Source organism: Thalassophryne amazonica, chromosome 14 (genome assembly GCF_902500255.1).
Source record: "Thalassophryne amazonica chromosome 14, fThaAma1.1, whole genome shotgun sequence".
Taxonomy (NCBI): Eukaryota; Metazoa; Chordata; class Actinopteri; order Batrachoidiformes; family Batrachoididae; genus Thalassophryne; species Thalassophryne amazonica.
Window position 1 is genome coordinate 97,667,833 of NC_047116.1, and position 14,860 is coordinate 97,682,692.

The window sequence follows — 14,860 nt, forward strand, 5'->3', positions numbered from 1 at the left end:
CACCTTTTTAAGCAAAGGTTCGCTGCATGTGTGCGCACGTGCATGTGCGCACACACATAGCGAAGTTTAGCTGGCAGTAAAACTGTCCAATGACAGGTGAGCATGTGCATGGGCATGTGTGTGTATGCACACACGTAGCGGCTTATTATGAAAACACACACACACTGAGCAGTCATTTCCTCATGTCAGCACTTTTATGCACATACACACACACACACACACACACTTGAGGTCTGAGCATGGGGAAAAGAGGATGAGCGAAGGAGTGATTGAATGGTAGTGCGTTACTGCACAGATGGACACATATGGCGTGAGTCGGGTCCATACTTTGGTTGTTCTTTGATGTCCAGTACAGGTCCTGTGCAAAGGGAGGAACACAGCGCACGGGTCTGTGTTTGCCATCCAGACATTTGGAGATCGGGCGGTCTGCAGCACAATTTATAGCCATCTGACAGCAGTCTGTGTTGTCTACATACACTCTGGATGCGATCTGACAGGTGGGGATGAGGCAGAATGTCTGTGTTCCAACACTGCAGACCATGCCTCTTTTCCTCCTAACTGCGTTGGATTATGGCAATATATTTGCTGTATCAGGCATGCTTCCGGCAGATTCTTGCTATGTGTGATGGGGGCTTCAAAAGCATAGTAACATACTATGCCAGTATGCTAGCCATGTGAAAGGGAAAATAAGTGCGTTTTAAGTATGGGTTTGAAAGTCTCTACAGAATCTGACTGTTTTATTGATGCAGGGAGATCATTCCACAGAACAGGGACATGATAAGAGAAAGCTCTATGACCCACTTCTTATTCACCCTAGGGACACAAAGTAGTCCTGCACCCTGAGAAAGCAAAGCCCGGGCCGGTACGTAGGGTTGAAATAAATTTTGTCAAAATAAATGTCACATTTGAGTTTCACCAAGAAGATTCCAAATTGGTTTAATTCATTCAATGTCATATTTAGTCACCGACTATTCAACTAGTTGAAGACTAACAGTAGCTGACTAGCCAATGAATGATTTTCATTAGTCATCCCAACCCTAGTGAATACTTACAGTGAAGCAAATAAGTATTTGATCCACTGTTGATTTTGCAAGTTTTCCCACCTACAAAGAATGTAGAGGTGTGTAATTTTTATTGTAGGTACACTTCAACTATGAGAGACAGAATAAAAAAAAATTCAGAAAATCACATTGTATGGGAAGGTTGCAACCTGCTCCGGAAGACCTCCCCCACTGGGTGTCCATTCCTCTGCTGTACAAAACCAAGGTCTCGTACCCTTTCACTTTTCCATGATGTCTTGGCAGACCTCTGGGATGACCACTGTGCTGTCCAGTCGGGACAGCGCCTGACATGGGATATATTTATCCCGTGTTGGACGAGGCATTGGTGAGCCTATGTTGTCAGCCCACAGTGCAGCCAGGGCGAGAGGGACTTAACCACAGGCTGCAGCGCCTGGCCGTGTCCGCCCTGTCCTGTAACACGCACCTGGGGCTGTACCATAGGTGAGTTTACATGTTTATTTATGGTGTCATGGGCTGGTGAAACAGCTCCACTGTCATTCCTCCACCAGAGTTCCATGGTAAACATGTCATAATATGTGTATTACGGAGGTGACATCCCGCTGAGCTGCGTTGCGGGCGCAGAGCCAAGCACAATGACACATTGACTCGCAGTAAGAGACGTGCTTTCAATTTGATTGTGTAATGTTCACGTCCACTTCACATGATGGATGCGTGCCACATACATGTTGCATATCAACATTTATTTTGTGCTCCCTGAATGGTATCCAGTGGAGGTGCACGTATGTGGCACAAGTGGGATATGCCAGCAGTATGTGACATGCTCGATCTATTTCGGTGTTCCCCCGACTGCAATCAGATTGTTCCGGATGCTGTTATCAATCAATCAATCAATCAATTTTTTTATATAGCGCCAAATCACAACAAACAGTTGCCCCAAGGCGCTTTATATTGTAAGGCAAGGCCATACAATAATTATGTAAAACCCCAGCGGTCTCCAATTCACCCAGCCTGGCCTCCAAAGCTATGAATAAGTTATAAGTCCGTACGAATATGTAGATTGCACAATGCATTCAGACTGCACATAGACTGCCGTTCAATGGGTGTCCCACCTGGACTGTACCGAGGCAGCCCGCACTTTGACACTTTTCGTAAGTGTGGGTCGATTCATCATTTGTACGCCATTCGGCCCCATTCATGTGTGATGGGGGTCGAAGTGTGATGGGGCCTTGAATGAACAACTTAAGGCTTTTTAGAGTTTCATGGTGTATTAATATTCAATTAATATTAATATTAAATTAATATTCAAGGAAAAACAGTTGAACAATATTTCCATGAATATTAATTTTTTTCTTAATCTGGAAATTACTTTAAAGTCATTTACTTTTATAAGAAAAGTATTTAATAGGTGTTTTGACATGTGTGCAGCACCATAAGGGGACATTTTCCTATGTGTTATTTTTCCTTGCTGTTATTAAAGAAAAATTTTGGTTTGGTCGGGGTTCTCAGGTTGGCAGGTTTTAGGGTTAGGGTTAGAGCTCACAGTGGTTTTGCTTTTCCTGTCTTCCAGAATTGCTAGTGTTTATTTCCTCTTCAGGATTGATTGTTTTTAATCCCCTACTTGAAATTAAATCAGATGAAATCATTTTGGGAAAACATCAAACCTTATCTTTCTGTTTCACTGCTTCACCTCAGGGAGCTTTGGTGGCCATTCACTCTGACAGCTTTGTACTCATCTATTAGCTAGAAACAGTTTCACTTTTTCAAGTGTCTTTTCTAGAAACACCAAAGATACAGAACTCATCAATACAGCAAAACACTTGCTCTCAATTTTCACATCAATGTCACAAAAGAAGGCATTCATTTTGCAGTAAGGAATATCTGATACAATTACTGAGAAAATTATTGTGTAATGAATCAATTTTGTGGGGGGGTTTTTCTGCCAAACAAATGTGAGTTCGTTGATGTTTGACATCTTTGCCCACATCTTGAGATTCTAAGTTGCGAGGTCTAAAGCACATGGTGCAAATCTATCATGGTGCAAAATGATTACTGTTTTACTGCTTCACATTATTCAAAAGCATATTACTGACAGTAATATGCAGTCTACAGTCATTTCATGGTATCACTGACTCCGTCACCTGTCAAAGCCCTTTCAACATGAGCACAAGCTGGACACCACTGTGATATTGAACAGATGCAACTGAAAGGAATGAAGAAGGTTTATGGTGAGGAAGTGGATGTGTGTAGATAGAGAAAGTGCACACATGCATGAATGTGTCACTATCAACTGAAAAAATTAAGACAATGTTAGTGTGACACTCACTTGGTTAAATTCCTAAGAGATTATTGCATCCTTGAACACTTTTTACTGTGCTGTTTGATGTGTCCACTCACCACTGTGCAGGTGGAATGCACATGAGATGTAGCTGCTGCAGGTGGAACATGGAACATCTGTTCATGAGGAACTCATTGTATGGACAAATTATAAGACATTTTAATCTGATGTCTGCTCTCTGTGTGCTGATTCTTTGCCTGTTATAAGGTTGGAATGTGTGCTGTGTGTTTGCAATGTGTTCCTGTATCAAAGCAAGTTGATATGCATCTTTATGATGTGTTATCAGTAGATATCTTTTTGTTTTAACCTTTCACATCTAAACTCCCTGTGGAAACAGAATTCTGCCACACTCATCTCTGCACGTCACCGCAGTTCTTCAGAAGGATGAAGAGCAGCATTAAATTGTGATAGAAACAAAAGTTATTAAACTTATATTCTTCCACAAGTGTATTTTTCGGGTTTTGCCAATTCGTCCTGTTTCGGCCTCATTTACCCAACTTTGTGTTATGTGTGAAGGGGCCTTTAGTGGCGTCTTAACTGTGCCGTGTTCAGGGGGTCACTAGTTGCAGGGAGGGATGAGAAGCAGTGGCTAAGGAGGCAAACATTGCTGATCTCAAGACGTCTGATGCAAGTGTAAAATATTGCAGCAGAAAACAATATATAAAATAAAGAAAAAACATAAACTAAAGAAATCAGGATCAATGACTTTGTCAAGCACATTCAGCATTTCTATGTCATAATAGCCAAGGGGCCTGTGTGTGTGTGTGTGTGTGTGTGTGTGTGTGTGTGTGTGTGTGTGTGTGTGTGTGTGTGTGTGTGTGTGTGTGTGTGTGTGTGTGTGTGTGTGTGGTGTGTGTGTGTGTGTGTGTGTGTGTGTGTGTGTATGGCTTCGATCATGGAGAAACTGAGGAGAGCTGACATTTGCCGTTTGTTATGTTTATGTACTTTGGGTCAAGGATGAACACTGTGAAAACAGAAAGTTGATAACAGCAATATTTTGGAGAAATTCGTGATATTAGCTAACACCAGTGAACAATGGATGTTGTGCTGCAATGCACCATGAGAGTTCAGGGTTTGGGGGTTTTAAATGTTATTGTGCTTAATGGTAGTTTAGCAGTGTTGTTAGTGTTATTTATTTATTGTGTTTTATAGTTCACTTGGCTTATTCAGTTTAGTTAAGTGTCATGTTGCCATTATCACAAATGACAAGTGTAGTGCATTTGATGTCTTCTGTCACCGTCTCTGTTTGTGGGTGTGTAAAAATAAAAGCACCTGCTTGTGGCAGAATGCAGAAAAAACAAAAAGCTCTGCATGCCTGCGCACATGTGTATAACTTTGATCACGGACAAAATGGGGAGAGCTAACATTTGCCATTTGGTATGTTTATGTATTTTGGGTCAGGGATAAATGAGCAATCAATCAATCAATCAATTTTTTTTATATAGCGCCAAATCACAACAAACAGTTGCCCCAAGGCGCTTTATATTGTAAGGCAAGGCCATACAATAATTATGTAAAACCCCAACGGTCAAAACGACCCCTGTGAGCAAGCACTTGGCTACAGTGGGAAGGAAAAACTCCCTTTTAACAGGAAGAAACCTCCAGCAGAACCAGGCTCAGGGAGGGGCAGTCTTCTGCTGGGACTGGTTGGGGCTGAGGGAGAGAACCAGGAAAAAGACATGCTGTGGAGGGAGCAGAGATCGATCACTAATGATTAAATGCAGAGTGGTGCATACAGAGCAAAAAGAGAAAGAAACAGTGCATCATGGGAACCCCCCAGCAGTCTACGTCTATAGCAGCATAACTAAGGGATGGTTTCAGGGTCACCCGATCCAGCCCTAACTATAAGCTTTAGCAAAAAGGAAAGTTTTAAGCCTAATCTTAAAAGTAGAGAGGGTGTCTGTCTCCCTGATCTGAATTGGGAGCTGGTTCCACAGGAGAGGAGCCTGAAAGCTGAAGGCTCTGCCTCCCATTCTACTCTTACAAACCCTAGGAACTACAAGTAAGCCTGCAGTCTGAGAGCGAAGCGCTCTATTGGGGTGATATGGTACTACGAGGTCCCTAAGATAAGATGGGACCTGATTATTCAAAACCTTATAAGTAAGAAGAAGAATTTTAAATTCTATTCTAGAATTAACAGGAAGCCAATGAAGAGAGGCCAATATGGGTGAGATATGCTCTCTCCTTCTAGTCTCCGTCAGTACTCTAGCTGCAGCATTTTGAATTAACTGAAGACTTTTTAGGGAACTTTTAGGACAACCTGATAATAATGAATTACAATAGTCCAGCCTAGAGGAAATAAATGCATGAATTAGTTTTTCAGCATCACTCTGAGACAAGACCTTTCTGATTTTAGAGATATTACGTAAATGCAAAAAAGCAGTCCTACATATTTGTTTAATATGCGCTTTGAATGACATATCTGATCAAAATGACTCCAAGATTTCTCACAGTATTACTAGAGGTCAGGGCAATGCCATCCAGAGTAAGGATCTGGTTAGACACCATGTTTCTAAGATTTGTGGGGCCAAGTACAATAACTTCAGTTTTATCTGAGTTTAAAGCAGAAATTAGAGGTCATCCATGTCTTTATGTCTGTAAGACAATCCTGCAGTTTAGCTAATTGGTGTGTGTCCTCTGGCTTCATGGATAGATAAAGCTGGGTATCATCTGCGTAACAATGAAAATTTAAGCAATACCGTCTAATAATACTACCTAAGGGAAGCATGTATAAAGTGAATAAAATTGGTCCTAGCACAGAACCTTGTGGAACTCCATAATTAACCCTAGCCTGTGAAGAAGATTCCCCATGTACATGAACAAATTGTAATCTATTAGACAAATATGATTCAAACCACCGCAGCGCAGTGCCTTTAATACCTATGACATGCTCTAATCTCTGTAATAAAATTTTATGGTCAACAGTATCAAAAGCAGCACTGAGGTCTAACAGAACAAGCACAGAGATGAGTCCACTGTCCGAGGCCATAAGAAGATCATTTGTAACCTTCACTAATGCTGTTTCTGTACTATGATGAATTCTAAAACCTGACTGAAACTCTTCAAATAGACCATTTCCGCTGCAGATGATCAGTTAGCTGTTTACAACTACCCTTTCAAGAATTTTTGAGAGAAAAGGAAGGTTGGAGATTGGCCTATAATTAGCTAAGAAAGCTGGGTCAAGTGATGGCTTTTTAAGTAATGGTTTAATTACTGCCACCTTAAAAGCCTGTGGTACATAGCCAACTAACAAAGATAGATTGATCATATTTAAGATCGAAGCATTAATTAATGGTAGGGCTTCCTTGAGCAGCCTGGTAGGAATGGGGTCTAATAAACATGTTGATGGTTTGGATGAAGTAACTAATGAAAATAACTCAGACAGAACAATCGGAGAGAACGAGTCTAAACAAATACCGGCATCACTGAAAGCAGCCAAAGATAACGATACGTCTTTGGGATGGTTTGGGATGATGCCAAAACCAAACATTGATAGGACTAATATTTTTTGGAGAAACTATGGATATTAGCTAACAACACTGAACAATGGAAGTCAATTACATTGTGGACTCACATGCCATTCCAGCAGGGGGCAGTAAATAAGCTATATACTAAAAGTGTGAGTGTGTGATTTTATTTAGTAAGGTCAATGTAAGTACATAATACTAACCCTAACCTGGTATTGTTAGGAGAGACAGCATCCATCCCACTTTGGATGGAGCAGCTCTCATTTCTAGAAATCTGGCCAATTCTATTAAACCCTCCAAACCATGACTATCCAGGGTTGGGACCAGGAAGCAGAGTTGTAGTCTTACACACCTCTCTGCAGCTTCTCTCCCCCTGCCATCCCCTCATTACCCCATCCCTGTAGAGACGGTGCCTGCTCCCAGACCACCAACAACCAGTAAAAATCTATTTACGCATAAAAATTCAAAAAGAAAAAATAATATAGCACCTTCAACTGCACCACAGACTAAAACAGTTAAATGTGGTCTATTAAACATTAGGTCTCTCTCTTCTAAGTCCCTGTTAGTAAATGATATAATAATTGATCAACATATTGATTTATTCTGCCTTACAGAAACCTGGTTACAGCAGGATGAATATGTTAGTTTAAATGAGTCAACACCCCCGAGTCACAGTAACTGTCAGAATGGTCGTAGCAAGGGCCGAGGCGGAGGATTAGCAGCAATCTTCCATTCCAGCTTATTAATTAATCAAAAACCCAGACAGAGCTTTAATTCATTTGAAAGCTTGACTCTTAGTCTTGTCCATCCAAATTGGAAGTCCCAAAAAACAGTTTTATTTGTTATTATCTATCGTCCACCTGGTCGTTACTGTGAGTTTCTCTGTGAATTTTCAGACCTTTTGTCTGACTTAGTGCTTAGCTCAGATAAGATAATTATAGTGGGCGATTTTAACATCCACACAGATGCTGAGAATGACAGCCTCAACACTGCATTTAATCTATTATTAGACTCTATTGGCTTTGCTCAAAAAGTAAATGAGTCCACCCACCACTTTAATCATATTTTAGATCTTGTTCTGACTTATGGTATGGAAATAGAGGACTTAACAGTATTCCCTGAAAACTCCCTTCTGTCTGATCATTTCTTAATAACATTTACATTTAGTTTAATGGACTACCCAGCAGTAGGGAATAAGTTTCATTACAGTAGAAGTCTTTCGGAAAGCACTGTAACTAGGTTTAAGGATATGATTCCTTCTTTGTTATGTTCTCCAAAGCCATATACCAACACAGTGCAGAGTAGCTACCTAAACTCTGTGAGTGAGGTAGATTATCTCGTCAATAGTTTTACATCCTCACTGAGCACAACTTTGGATGCTGTAGCTCCTCTGAAAAAGAGAGCCTTAAATCAGAAGTGCCTGACTCTGTGGTATAACTCACAAACTCGCAGCTTAAAGCAGATAACCCGTAAGTTGGAGAGGAAATGGCGTCTCACTAATTTATAAGATCTTCATTTAGCCTGGAAAAAGAGTCTGTTGCTCTATAAAAAAAGCCCTCTGTAAAGCTAGGACATCTTACTACTCATCACTAATTGACGAAAATAAGAACAACCCCAGGTTTTTTTCAGCACTGTAGCCAGGCTGACAAAGAGTCAGAGCTCTATTGAGCCGAGTATTCCTTTAACTTTAACTAGTAATGACTTCATGACTTTCTTTGCTAATAAAATTTTAACTATTAGAGAAAAAATTACTCATAACCATCCCAAAGACATTTTGTTATCTTTGGCTGCTTTCAGTGATGCCGGTATTTGGTTAGACTCGTTCTCTCTGATTGTTCTGTCTGAGTTATTTTCATTAGTTACTTCCTCCAAACCATCAACATGTCTATTAAACCCCATTCCTACCAGGCTGCTCAAGGAAGCCCTACCATTAATTAATGCTTCGATCTTAAATATGATCAATCTATCTTTATTAGTTGGCTATGTACCACAGGCTTTTAAGGTGGCAGTAATTAAACCATTACTTAAAAAGCCATCACTTGACCAATCTCCAACCTTCCTTTTCTCTCAAAAAATTCTTGAAAGGGTAGTTGTAAAACAGCTAACTGATCATCTGCAGAGGCATGGTCTATTTGAAGAGTTTCAGTCAGGGTTTAGAATTCATCATAGCACAGAAACAGCATTAGTGAAGGTTACAAATGATCTTCTTTTGGCCTCAGACAGTGGACTCATCTCTGTGCTTGTTCTGTTAGACCTCAGTGCTGCTTTTGATACTGTTGACCATAAAATTTTATTACAGAGATTAGAGCATGCCATAGGTATTAAAGGCACTGCGCTGCGGTGGTTTGAATCATATTTATCTAATAGATTACAATTTGTTCATGTAAATGGGGAATCTTCTTCACAGACTAAGGTTAATTATGGAGTTCCACAAGGTTCTGTGCTAGGACCAATTTTATTCACTTTATACATGCTTCCCTTAGGCAGTATTATTAGACAGCATTGCTTAAATTTTCATTGTTACGCAGATGATAACCAGCTTTATCTATCCATGAAGCCAGAGGACACACACCAATTAGCTAAACTGCAGGATTGTCTTACAGACATGAAGACATGGATGACCTCTAATTTCCTGCTTTTAAACTCAGATAAAACTGAAGTTATTGTACTTGGCCCCACAAATCTTAGGAACATGGTGTCTAACCAGATCCTTACTCTGGATGGCATTACCCTGACCTCTAGTAATACTGTGAGAAATCTTCGAGTCATTTTTGATCAGGATATGTCCTTCAATGCGCATATTAAGCAAATATGTAGGACTGCTTTATTGCATTTGCGCAATATCTCTAAAATTAGAAAGGTCTTGTCTCAGAGTGATGCTGAAAAATTAATTCATTCATAATTCATTTCCTCTAGGCTGGACTATTGTAATTCATTATTATCAGGTTGTCCTAAAAGTTCCCTGAAAAGCCTTCAGTTAATTCAAAATGCTGCAGCTAGAGTACTGACGGGGACTAGAAGGAGAGAGCATATCTCACCCATATTGATCTCTCTTCATTGGCTTCCTGTTAATTCCAGAATAGAATTTAAAATTCTTCTTCTTACTTATAAGGTTTTGAATAATCAGGTCCCATCTAATCTTAGGGACCTCATAGTACCATATCACCCCAATAGAGCGCTTCGCTCTCAGACTGCAGGCTTACTTGTAGTTCCTAGGGTTTGTAAGAGTAGAATGGGAGGCAGAGCCTTCAGCTTTCAGGCTCCTCTCCTGTGGAACCAGCTCCCAATTCAGATCAGGGAGACAGACACCCTCTCTACTTTTAAGATTAGGCTTAAAACTTTCCTTTTTGCTAAAGCTTATAGTTAGGGCTGGATCAGGTGACCCTGAACCATCCCTTAGTTATGCTGCTATAGACGTAGACTGCTGGGGGGTTCCCATGATGCACTGTTTCTTTCTCTTTTTGCTCTGTATGCACCACTCTGCATTTAATCATTAGTGATCGATCTCTGCTCCCCTCCACAGCATGTCTTTTTCCTGGTTCTCTCCCCTCAGCCCCAACCAGTCCCAGCAGAAGACTGTCCCTCCCTGAGCCTGGTTCTGCTGGAGGTTTCTTCCTGTTAAAAGGGAGTTTTTCCTTCCCACTGTCGCCAAGTGCTTGCTCACAGGGGGTCGTTTTGACCGTTGGGGTTTTTCTGTAATTATTGTATGGCTTTTGCCTTAGAATATAAAGCGCCTTGGGGCAACTGTTTGTTGTGATTTGGTGCTATATAAATAAAATTGATTTGATTTGATTTGATTTGATTTGACAACAGCTATTTTCAAAAACAAATTTCCGGTTTTAATGTCTACTGCAATAACAAACACAAAGATAATAATTACTTCAATAAAGTTTTTGAACATAAAAAAACAAAAGACTCAGTGACTTCACATTACAACTATGTACAGTACAGGTATTTAAGAAAGCACAACTGCACTACAGCACCACCTGATGGACAAAATATTGCACGTCATTCAGTTTTACCAACAGAGTGCACTTTGCATTATCATAGAGTAACATTCACCATAATGAACAAGACTTAAACCTCCATTAAAGTCGCACCATATAAATAACAAAAGAACTTAATCTGTATATTACAGAATACCATGAAGTGACAAAAATGTACAAAAAAAAAACCCTATACATTAAAGTGGCAAAAATGGTAAAGCGCAATCATGTATCATAAATAAATGAACTAACAACAGAGGTAAATTCTATACCCATTAATGTACACATAAGAAGAAATAACAAACACTATTGTGTATCATAAGTAACAGGAAGCAACAAGTGAAGAAGTTAACACTCTTTAAAGGCAAAAATGGCAAACCACAATAATTTGTCATAAATAACAAGAAGTGAAAAAGAAGTAAGAGGAAAACAGTCTATATACAAAAGTTTGCAGGAGGCATCATAATTGTTTGCCACAGTGCTCACTATCCGTGATGTGAAATTCCATCCAGTAGGAGCATTTCTGGGCAACCTTGAGCAGCCTGCAGACTCAAGAAAAGACATCCTCTTTGTGGATTTGGAGAAAAATGTGGCAAACCCAGAGAGTGATGCAAAAAATATTCTGCACTCAGATAAGCATTTAGCCCCCTGAGACAGAACCAGATTCAGTCTGTTTCGACCACCTCCTCGTCCAAACATTGAATGATTCCCCCCTCCCCCTGCACAAACTCTGCACTGTGCAGCGTTGTTCACCTAACACGAGAGGTGAGATGGGGGGTGGCGCTCTGCAGTAACGTAACCACGAACTCCCCCATCAGGACAACCCCCCCCCCCCCACCCCGTTTTTTTTTTTTTTTTTTACCCCACGCTCGGGCGGCTGCCCGGTCGGCCCCCCCTCCAGGACCGCCCCTGGTAATAATAGTGTGTATATGATAACAAACACCTAAACAGTTTATAAATAAAATTTAAAAAATTAACATTTAAAAAATGACATAATTAACAGGAAATAAAAGGGTTGAGTTCCTCTTCTAAAAATTGTCATAAGGTTATAAAAACATTCTGGACTCACACACCATTCCAACTCATTGCTTAATTTATTGCCACCCCTGAAAAATGTTACCTACATATTTTAGAAACACGACCCAATCTACAGCCTGTAGATCCCCACAAGCAACACGGTACTTTATGTTTTACAAAAGTTTCACAGATGAAAAATCAAGTTGAAAATTGGAAAACAAAATGTGTCCTGTGCAGATATTCTAACTTGAACCCTCACACCAACTGCAGTGTCAAACATGCTAAAAAAGAGGTCCTCACAAAGACATAAAAGCTGTGTTTACAGTGTGAGCTGGATGAGCACAGGAGACACATGTGTCTTTGTTATTAATGGTAATTGTGTGTCAACTGTTTCACATCAAGCCGCTCCATTACAACAGCTGCCCTTCAAATCAGCCAGTGGCGGCTGATTACCTCCGTGTGTGCCACACCGACTCCATGAGCACATCTGAAGGATGGTGTGAGACACCACTTTTACCCAACAACAGTAGCAGCACACACTTTTAGCAGAAGATTGTCACCTTTGCTGACTGTTAAGTGGATCTATAACAGTTAGTGTATTGGATGATTGTTAGAAGACGAAGGCACAGCTGGACTCATTAGACAGCCATTACAGATTAGTTAATGATGCTCCCAGAACCACAGAAGAGGAACCTTTGGACCCGAGCATGTCCTCAGGAACCTCCCTCATTCTAAATATCATCCAGATCAGTGTGCAAACACTGGCATTGTTTTCACAAACACAAATCAGAAAAAGGTGTGATGCTATGTAAAATACAAATAATAATAATAATAATAATAATCATAAACATAATAATAATAATAAGTCTGTTTTGGCATTTCAGCATGACTAATGAGGTGAAATGATGTTATTTCAAACAGATGATGTCAGCAAGTGATTGTAACTGTGATTTGGTACAAAAACAATATCTATGGAAGGCTGAGTCTTTGAGGAGCAACGACGGGCAGAGGATCCCAAGTTACTCAACAAAAGTGTGAAAAAATTTTTGAAATGTATAAAAACAATGTTTTTTTTTTCTCCTAAGATGTTTTAGGACTGTCAGTGTGTACTTGTACATGGCACAAGTCTAAGCTGAACACGAGTGATCTCTAATCCCTCAGACAGCACTGCATCACAAACTGCCATTCATCAACAGCTGATATAACCACATGGGCAAAGGATTACTCTGGGAATCAAGCACAACAACACAGAGTTACATTCACAAATGACAATTAAAATTTTGTGCAAAAAAGAACTCTTATGTTAATCCTGTCCAGAAGCAGCATACACTTCCAGGGTTCAGACGTGTCTGGGTTGGACCATCACACAACAGAAATATGTATTGTGGTCAGATGAATCAGTTGTGTCAGTGCCCTTGTCAAAGGTCCTTTACACTCTATGATGGCAGCATTGATGCAGAAAAGTACACTGACATTGTAGAGCAACACAGGCTACCTTCAAGATGACATCTTTTCCAGAGACATCCGTGCATTTTTCAGTAAGTTCAAACTGGTCTCATGGCAAATCATGATTCAGCAGCAAAAACATACATTAATCTATTGGTTCATGATATTGTGACGAAAAGTGCCTCATTTTCATCACAGCAGCACAATTCATCCTAATTCATTCTGTGATAGCTGCATGACATTAAAAGTGAAGCGGGGGGGTCGGGGTGGTTATGGTTAGGGTGGGGGGTAGGAGTACGGTTAGGAATAGTGAGACTAAAAAAAACCCGTCATGAAAATTTGACTCATTTCATCACAGGAGCATGAAAAAAAAAACGTAAGACTGGGCTGGACAAGTTTCATACTGGCACAGTATGCATAGTATGCTTCCTATCCCTTGAACTCACTTAGCAATGGAACAGGTCTTGACCTCACTTCATCTAAATTCTGGGTCTGTTAGTGAAGCTCATTTCTAGCTGCCGGCCTTCACCTTAGTATTCTCTCTGCTTCCCTGTCAATTTACTGCTGGTGTACTCATACCATGGTTACTTCCAGCCAACTGATTCTGCTCTTCTTGTATCTGCCTGAGGCAAAGATGACATTGTGCGAGGCTGACAGGTGCATGCCACAGAGCCCTGGATTGACCACAACATGCCCTGGCTGAAGCTGACACAGCACACTGCAGTCTGCTTTTTTGGATTGTACTCCTCCATGATGATGTGATGGACAGATGCCGGCCCTTCATCAACAAATTTCAACAAATGAAATGAAGAATGAATGGCAATGAAACTAAAGTCAAAGTAAACGGAAGAATCACTGCCTTCAGCCTTTTTTTCTGATTTGTACTTTTAAGATCATTCTCTGCAACTGCACAGAGAGTGTGTGTGTGTGTGTGTGTGTGCGTGTGCGTGTGTGTGTGCGAGTGAGTGCGTGTGTGTGTGTGCGCGTGTGAGTGTGTGTGTGTGCGTGTGTGTGTGTGTGTGAGTGTGAGCGTGTGTGTGTGTGTGAGTGTGTGTGTGTGTGTGAGTGAGTGTGAGTGTGTGTGTGTGTGTGAGCGTGTGTGTGTGTGTGTGTGTGTGTGTGTGAGTGAGTGTTGAGTGTGTGTGTGTGTGCGTGTGCGTGTGTTGTGTGAGTGAGTGAGTGTGTGCGTGTGTGTGTGTGTGAGTGTGAGTGTGTGTGTGAGTGAGTGAGTGAGTGTGTGTGTGTGAGTGTGTCTGTGTGTGTGAGTGTGTGAGTGTGTGTGTGTGTGTGTGAGTGTGTGTGTGTCTGTGTGAGTGAGTGAGTGTGAGTGTGTGTGTGTGTGTGAGTGTGAGCGTGTGTGTGTGTGTGTGAGTGTGTGTGTGTGTGTGTGTGTGAGTGTGAGTGTGTGTGAGTGTGTGCGTGTGTGTGTGTGCGTGTGTGTGTGCGTGTGTGAGTGTGTGTGCGGGCTGTGTGTGTGTGTGTGTGTAAGGGTCAGTGTGGCCATTGCTGCGCACATGCACACACCACACGTGCACAGCCCTGCCCACAGAGCCTATCCATGGCTCCTGATTAGCACTGCCTGGGACA

General features: G+C 41.0%; 1 protein-coding gene across 1 annotated transcript in view; it reads left to right on the plus strand.

Annotated features, from left to right (window-relative positions):
* The window catches only part of dnajb11 (DnaJ heat shock protein family (Hsp40) member B11), a 441,748-nt gene that overhangs the window by 113,695 nt on the left and 313,193 nt on the right, over positions 1-14,860 (plus strand). The gene's annotated exons all lie outside the window — the stretch shown is intronic.